This window comes from Dermacentor silvarum, chromosome 3 (genome assembly GCF_013339745.2).
Source record: "Dermacentor silvarum isolate Dsil-2018 chromosome 3, BIME_Dsil_1.4, whole genome shotgun sequence".
NCBI classification, from domain to species: Eukaryota; Metazoa; Arthropoda; class Arachnida; order Ixodida; family Ixodidae; genus Dermacentor; species Dermacentor silvarum.
In genome coordinates this window covers 106,922,803-106,931,855 of record NC_051156.1, presented here as the reverse complement: position 1 = coordinate 106,931,855, position 9,053 = coordinate 106,922,803, and positions in this window count along the sequence as shown.

Below are 9,053 nucleotides of genomic sequence, written 5' to 3'. Positions count from 1 at the left end.
TTTTACACAAGGCGCGCATCTGCTCCCGTTTCTCTAACCACGCGACGCCATCCTATGGCCCGCGCACTGGCGTTGGCCGCTGACGTCACGCTCCCCCACTTCGCAGCCGCGGCTCGAGGCTTCGCCCCGCTCCGCGAGAACGCCCACTCAGATAAACGGATCCGGCGGGCTTGAGCCTCCTATGCTTAATGTATGACAATAAAACTGCGAAGTTACAATGAAAAACTTGTAGCGTACGAACGGCACTGTGCTCGTACTGGATATTGTCAACGTGTAACTGTGATCACAATGAGTGCTACAGTTAAAGAAAAGTTGCCTATGCGTTGTTCTTAGTTTAGCTGTTAGTTGTTATTATTTATATATGAACACTTCAGCGAGAGATCTCTTTCATTAAGCGGGTTGGTCGCAGAACCGATGACAGCCAATGAGGCAACCGTTGACACCCCAAGGGGAAACTAAGTTAATCAGGCGCGAAGGCGCTCGAGCGGACCTTAGCGTGCTTGGCAAAAGGGACGTCCCATTGTTCATTCGACGCCACCGACGGGACGAGTAAGGCACGGCAGGCGCCAGGAGGTCCAAGGTGTTCATGAGAAAAATTAACTACGGCAACTTCGCGACACCACACTCCTACGGAATACAACTAAGCCTGTGAGCGAGCTAGCTTTACTTCGACATGGCTGATACCACTGGTACTCGCGAAAAATACTTTTGAAGAATGCTGGCGGCCATATTTTTTTTTTTTTTTGCGACAGGGCCATCCCCCTGTCAGCGAGGGGGCGATGCAAAAATTTGAGGGGGGGGGGGGGTCAGGACATCTGGACATCCCCCCTGGATCCGCGCCTGAATATATACGCACTGTATACGCACAATAAATGACGGACTACACCTATGGCGCACGAAAGGTCGAAGCTGAGTGTTTCGTGACGGTCCACATTGCAAGAGTAAGCGATTTACTAGCTGTAATATATATTTGCTACAAGGTATTACAATGTACAAAACAGCTACGTTTCAAGCCTTGTGCGCAGCAAGAACAAATCTATCGGAACTGAGCACACCCGCGATCGATTGAGCAGAACATAATCAGATAGTGGCCGCACCGAGAAACTTCACCGAGTCGGAAACTGACAAGCCACTGCTTCAAAATATTTGCCGAATAGAGAACAAAGAGCAAAACACACTAATCCTGACTGAATTCATAATTGGAAAGCTTGGACAGCTTGGAATACATTTTTAGCCCCGCTTTTAGAACAAGCACCATATATACGCTGCTTGCGCCGTTTCGACATAGCTTAATCAGCTCCGGAAGCGCTTTTGCATGTTCTGTGAAGCTATGATCAAAGCTTCGTGTCGTCCACCTAGTCACAGTCTACGATATCTCCGAAAACAGAGGTTTTCTTAGCCGCGCCGGCGTCATACACTTCCATTGTAAACAAGGAGGCAACGAAGGCAGTTGAGGCAAGCAAAAGAATGGACGCGTCACCACGTGATCAAATATGGCAGCGCCCACGGGATCGCCGCGAAAAGGGTCAATAAACCGCACGACTTATTCTTCAGCAGAACGGTACCCACGCTGTTAGGATCGTCAAATGTTTCGTAACTACTCGTTGCAGCTAAACCAGAGCTTAGAATTACAGTGCTGAGAATGCTGCAGTAAGGTAACATTCTTGAAACGAATTTTCAGAAATACCTAACTGATATCCGAGGCTGATTGCAAGCTCAAACAAACGCGCCCACCTCGCGCTGGATGCTCCGTCTGCCCTAACACCAGCAGTTTACTCCAGCCGCTTAATTACTTCAGACTCTCTTTCAGACTTCAGACTCTCAGACACAGACGATCTTTTTGCGGCCAGTTTCGGTTTCAAGGAGCCTGCCAAGGGGAACTAATTGTTTGCGTAGTTCCCACATGAACTCCGCCATTCAAAATTTGATCGTTGGGATAGGTACTGGTCTAGGACGGGCCCCAAAGTACTAATTTGCTGTAGCCACCTATTGTTGATAATAATTACGCACGTAAGTGCGGGAATTGCGCTGTATCTAGAGGCCGCCAATCCGTACACTCGAATGCTAAACGTAACGTGACCAAGACATGTATTTTTCTAATTTTAAAAAGTTGGTGCAGCTAAAAAAGAAAAGAACCCTGCATATGCTTCCCTTGGGGAGCAAAGTTGCGCATCTGATTGAACGCGCCGCTCGCGCGTTCAATGTGAATCTTGTCACATGCGCAAAAAGCATCCTTGTGAGGGAAAGCAAACTTCATGGCTGCGTCTTCGCCATAGAGTTTCTATGGCCTGCAATGTAGGGTACCTCGATGCCAGCGCCGCCGTTCAGGGTGGTGCCATCCTTTGACCGCACCCGCGCCGCCGCTTCCTCGCTGCGACGCCATCTTGAGTCACAGCGAGTGGTTGCGAGTGCTTGGTGCGGGTGCTTAGTTCGAGACACAGTGCGCGCGGATGCTTCGCTGACTCTTCTACTTGCTGGACAGTGTTCAGCCGCATGAATGACAAGCTTGTCAAGTGCATCGAGTCGACATGACGGGCTGTTGTGTTCCCAAGTGCACCGGATCGACGCGTAAAGGGCTTCGTTGTTTACGCTTCCCCCGGGACCCAGAGCGAAGGAAGGGATGGGAAGCCCAAGTAAAGCGGTATCACTGGAAGGCAACGGATAACTCCTACATTTGCGAGGTAAGTGTCAAGAAAGTTTAGACTATCGCACCGTGTTTTTCATTTAAATAAGAAAGTATTCTCTGATCCTCGCTCACGTACCTATGTTCGCTCACGAACTAAACACTGCACCGATGCTGAGTAGCCTATGGTTTGCGAGCGCGCGTCGCATAGGCTTTTGCCGTTTTGATCGGCGCAGTCTATGCGAGTAGTACCCTTATTTTAAGAACTGACGAAAATGCTTCGCCGCGAAATAGCCTTACATTAGCTACAAATCGTCATGTAAACCACCGATTTTACTTTTTCACGGGAAGCACACATCGTGTGTCTCTTGTTTCTTTTTTTTTTTTCCCCTCAGTTTCTTTTTTCGCTACTCGTTATTTGGGACTAAAGAACGCAGTGCTTCTTCTGGGGAGAGCGGCTGTTGTGTACGTGGCAAGCGAAGCATTGTGATTTTCTCTATTCTCAACAGATATCTTGCGGATCTCAGGTTGTTACGTTATATAGCTGATTTTTTAGACGAATATATTTGTAGCGTGGTGCTCGTAAGCCGATGGTCATTCGTGCTCATTCCCAATCGTAGTGGGTACCGTGACGGTCTTTAAATGCCTGTGCACGGTATGCCCAGGTGTAGTAGAGTTAAGGGGCATCATGGGACCAAAATGTTTCGGCGCTTTCTGGCATGGTGTCTGTTGTAGCCTGTGCATTTCTTCGAAACGTGTGAAGCGAGGTAATACAGCATTACTTCTGCGAAAATTTATTTTTAGGCACTGTAATGGGTTCTCTGTATTTACAAGGCAACTTTTCATATCAATAATCACTTTTGTTGTTTTACTTGTACTTAGAAACACTTTGAAGAGGACCAGTACGAGGGAAATCGACAGGATGGGCGCCGTCTGTTAAAGTCAACAGCCCTACATCATCATGGACTATATTTTCGAAGTGAAAAACATTGCTAATCTGTATTTGACTGTCTTAGTTTCATTTACGGTTTTGTACGCGAAATGTATGCAGTGTTGTTTATTTTTTCAATGTAGTTATCAGTGTTCTAATGGTTATTTATAAAATGTTCTGTACTCGCCATCGATGTGTTTGGCTGATGCGACGTATTCGATAGTAGCTGATGTATTCTGGCTGGATATCTTGATTAATATTACCCGCGGTTGCGTTTTCTTGTTTGCATTCTTGTTTGAGATTTATATTGTGTAATAAGGTTGACGTACTCACTTGAACCCCCCCCCCCCCCATGTAATGAATAAATTAAAAAAAAAAACTCTCACTATCCCGAATTGTGTCGAGCCTACCTTGCGAATTTTTTTTTAATCTCGTCTTTCAACATAACCTTCAGGCGCCACACAGTACATATATTTTCATGTACATATCTCTTTCATGATTGATTGTACCAGACATTATAAGTAAATGTATTTTGTGCATCGTTTGGTTTCTTGTGTGTACTACGCAAGATTGACACAGACAAGTTACGTTACATGTTTCTCTACAGCACTAAGGAAACCTTATTTTCACATCGCAGTTATTTTTACACCAGCTTAATCTTGTCAGCAAACAGTTTTGTGGGCAAAAAAAAAAAGCAAAATTGCGCGTAGATATCGTCAAATAATTGCAACGAACGCGAAGAGCACGCGCAACGCAAGGGAAACTAACCGCCGTGGCCGAGTGGCGGGCTACGGTAAAGGAGGCGTGACGTGTAAACCAAAATACAACAGCGAAAAAGAAAAACTTCCACACACAGGGGGTCGCAAACCTTATATACCAAGCATCGAAGCGCAAAAAAATAGTGCGTATTTCAAACATACACACGGCATATTAAATGTAAATTGAATTAGGCAACTTGGAGCATGTTCCCGGCGCCATACATTTACCTCTTGGACCTTCGACGAGTTAACGGCTATTTGTTATAAAGATGTGCAGATGCGATACCGATAAAAAAATCCTCATCAAGGCAAAGCACTTGGAAGTGCGCCGCGAGTAACACTATTTATGAACGCAAGCGTAGCTGAGTCTCAGCTCGTGTGACTCAATATGGCGGCGCCAGCGGGGTTGTCTCCACCCTGGACGGCGGCGCTGGGCATGGAGGTAAAAAATACTAGGAGGGAGCGTCACGTGATTCCGCTAGCCTCGGCAAGCCAACCTCCTCTGAAGCCACCCCTCCCTCTCTCAAGGGCCCCGTGCGCGGTGCCTTATGGGGCGGAAAAGGCCCACAAGGTTGCCGGAACATTCGTGATTGTTTGGTACGTGGTAACTTTTAGTGGCGCCTGTCGTCACTGGCTTGGAGGCCCGTATGCGGGTGGTGGTGTTCTGCTACTGCGCGCGTCGTTCTTCGCTTCAAATGCGATGCCTTGAAACGTGGAGCAAGACTGGGGCGTCTGACTCATGAAGACAGACAATTTTCAAGGCGTCACTTGCGCTTACCACCGCGGTTAGTGGAGTTGCCAGCGCTCGCGGCTCGAAACCCGTGCAGACGCCCGAGAGTGGTCTATTTTTCCTACGTACTCAAGTTTCGTCAAATCAGCCGTTGTGCACCTTAAGCTGTGGTGCGTATTATCTTGCTAATTTTTCGTCCCGCTGTCTTGCACCTAGAAAGAAACGAGATGTTTTGAGGGTCACTTTTTTTTTGTCGCATTTTCGCTTAGGTAATAAAAGGCTGGTGTGCGTGTTTTATTTTGAGAGAAATAATTTTTGTCACGCTGTCTTACACCTAGGAAGAAACGAGATGTTTTGAAGGACACTTTTTTGTCGCATTTTCGCTTAATAAAAGGCTCTCGTGGGCGTGTTTCATTTTGAGAGAAATAAATAGCATTAGCCTGCATTCTAAACGCCGAAGTGATCGCCGTTTATTCAGATTTACGTGTACTATTTTGCAAGATTGTGTGGTGCGACGACGCTGTTGAGACGCGCCTCGGGGATCCATTTTCGTTATATAATAAAGCAAATGGACGGGATTTGTGCATTATCTAGAGTTTATTCAGCTGTTTCCGAATGCGAGTATAGCCCCACAGCATAATTATGTTCTAGAATCAAACACTGCCAGGGGGACCCTTCTTCCTCTGCTAGTGTGAAACGGCATGAAAACTGAATACATAGCGGCAAGGGAAAAAATGGCAGCATTCATTTGCACTTGTGGATTCATTGTGTTGCTGGTGTACTTGTACTATGGAAAGCACATTTTTATGACAACAGTAATTGTTTCATTCTTTATTCAGTGTTTATTGCACCTATAGAAGCCAGAAGATTTCACACAAATACAGAAGGAAGCCACATTTACAATTTAAATGAAGTACATTGCAAAGATAATACACAAAAGAAAATTATAAACAGCAAGTAGGAAAACTTATTGTGCCCCTGCTCTTCGGTATCAGTATTAGCATACTTGTATGCCACAGGGCATTTGTATAATAATGTTATTCAAAGTAAACTATATCACACGTAATACTGATACCTTTAATAAAACTGGTCAATGGGATCAGCTGTCCTTGAATGTAGCTGCAGTTTTGCTTACAATGCCTTGTATGCAACGCCTTCAATACAGGGCTATAATTGCATAATATTTATATCTGCGCTGTCCTCACAAATATCGAAAAGCTTCGGTGATTGTGCTTGTCAGAAAAGTAAGCAATACATATGCAGAAATTAAAAAAAGAGTGGTAGTTCACAAAGTCAAAGTTGAAACAATTGATGTGAGGTCAGACCCACAAAGTAAGTATGTCAACATTAAAATACAATGCATTTTGCTGCAAGTAAAATGTACAACAAAGCTTATGTTGTATCACATACCCACAAAAAAAAGTTAGCACCGTCGAAGCTGAGCCAACACACCACAATTAGGAAGTGACGGCTCTATTACGTTGTGAACCTCAAATGAATGAATATTTCACAGTATTTAAAACACCAAATGTTTGTGGTTACAGTGAATCTGGCATCATAAAAGGCTATTGTAAAGCAAGTGAACAGAGTGAGCACATTAAATTATTTAAATAGTAACACCAACGGTATTCCAGGTGGCAGTGGCAAATTTCCACAAAGGTCAGGTAAAAGACATACAGGATAAACATTAAAAAAACATTGTCATCCTCAAGCGTATACCTAGCTCACACATAATCCATTGAGAGCATTCACAGCATGTCCATGTCATCACACAGTTTGCTCTAGTGAAAGGTAGGCCAGCTAACCTACCGTCATTGTCCACACTGTTTAGCTTGGGCTGAACAGAACAATTGTTTAAGCATAATTTGCATGCAGGCGATTCAAGCTACAGCATTCAGCAAGACAACAAACATGTACTTGCAGAACTTACAATAAGGTATCAAATTTTCCCTCTATAAAAGTTTGACATCTGCATACAACGCTCTTGAACAATATATGCACTTTACAAAGTCACTCAAAAAACAAATAAATGCCTTAACATAAAACCTGGTGGGACAGCTCAAGTTGATGGATAAAGGAATTAATTGTGGGCCATCATGAACATAATTCACCCACGAGAAAACTTGTCTAGCAATTCTTCCAGTACTGCGAGCCGCAGGCACCCAAGCTCAGACACCCTGCCTGGGTAGCTGAGTAACCATGATCCTGTAAAATTGCTTCTGTGAGTGGTTCACTGGCTGCAGGGCTTCTCTGAGGGGCAGTGAGGTTAATTACATCGATGGAGTATGGTTTTTTCAAAGGAGCGTACAAAGAGAATTTCGATGTGTTCCAATAGAAAGCAATTTCCGCCATCAATGTCCTTGACCTCATTACGAACTATCAGACGCTTCAATGCTGCTGCAAACTGCTTTGCTGTTGGGTTGTGATTGCAGCCCCCAAATGATTTTATTGCAGCAAAAAAGTAACTCAAGGTGGTCCTGACTGAGCTTGGAAGTCGAAAGATATGCCAATAGGTCATTTTCTGTAACCAAGTGGTTGTATAGACGGTTGTCTAAGCACACCACAAAGCGAATGAAGCCTGTCTTTTGGGTGGTCCCTGTCATTAGTTTACCAGCTGCAGACTCCCTAAGCGAGCAAAAGTAGGCCATAAGTTCTTTGACATACACAGTGACAGGAGCCACATTTTCAGGACACAGCGGTCCTTTCTATTCTTCTTGCCTTGGATGTCTTGAATTTAAAATGTCAAATGCGTTGTTGACATGTCTGATAAACTCTTCTGTTGGCAAGGAATTTGAAAACATTGAATTTTTTGAGCTCTGCAGTCACTAAGAGCATCTGCTACCGATTGACTAAACGTTTGAGCCAACAATGAGACTTTCATGGGCTGGTTTTTCCAGGTAATATGTGCTTGTCTAAGTTTGTTTGACAAATGTAGGCCCTCTGTGTACTGGATTTCATGCAGATCATCAATGTGTTTCAACAATATGAACTGTTTGTTCGCATCACAATAGCCTTTTTATCAAACAGGGTGTGCCGCAGTAGCTTCAACATGTGACAGGGATCCAACATGGCAAAGAAAAGCTTTTTTTGTCACTGGATGTGGAAAAGAAGCATCCAGCTCAGTCAGGTCCATCTTGCAGCCAAGGCTGTGCAGCAATGACAAATTCGCTGCAGCGCCATCGCAGCTCAAACTCAAAATGTGTGCACCTTTTTCGTGAGTGAAGCTAGCAGCTTGCAGCACCAAATTGCGCCTCTGCTCACCACCAAGGCCATGCACTAGAAAGTAGCCAATCGGCAGCTTCCATCTGCCATTGATTGCAACAAGCATTAAAACAAATGCATCTTAGGCAACTGGAAAGCTGTCATCATTGACATCAATGCCCATGTCAACATATCCATGGAAGCTTATCCCATCCCACACTACTTCTTTGAATGGCCATCTCATCCACAACCAGATTGCATAATGTGGAGAGCCGTGCTTTACCTTGATAGCCAATGCAGTCATTTCCTCTTTTGAAAAGTCAGCAGCCCTATCAATGGATTGATATCATTTACACAGTGTCTTTAGATGCAGGAGGCATGTGTTGAAAACAGCTCGTACATATCTGTATGCTCTAGGGGAATAAAAATGCAAAGTCAGTGCAAATGGCCTGAGCTCTGGCGAGTAAGCGGGTGACATTGCTGGCACCAGACTTATGTGGCAGTTGACGCATGAGCAAGTCTTTTTTTTTGCCCCAACAAGACTCTGCAATATGGCGACATCCTCATTTCCTAGAATGCGATTGTCAGATAAATCTTCTATGACATTTTCGAGATGAGCAACCTTTTGAAAAAGGTGTTGATGGGATTGCCGTAGAGTCTTCATCTTCTTCTTGGTCGCAGTTTGTAATTGTGTAACGCCATACTTCATGCCTCAGAAAGGCCTTTTCAGGTGCGTCTTCTGCTGGCTGTGGCTGCAAAATATCACGCGCTGTAACAGGTGCATGAGCGACCAACATGACACAAAGCACG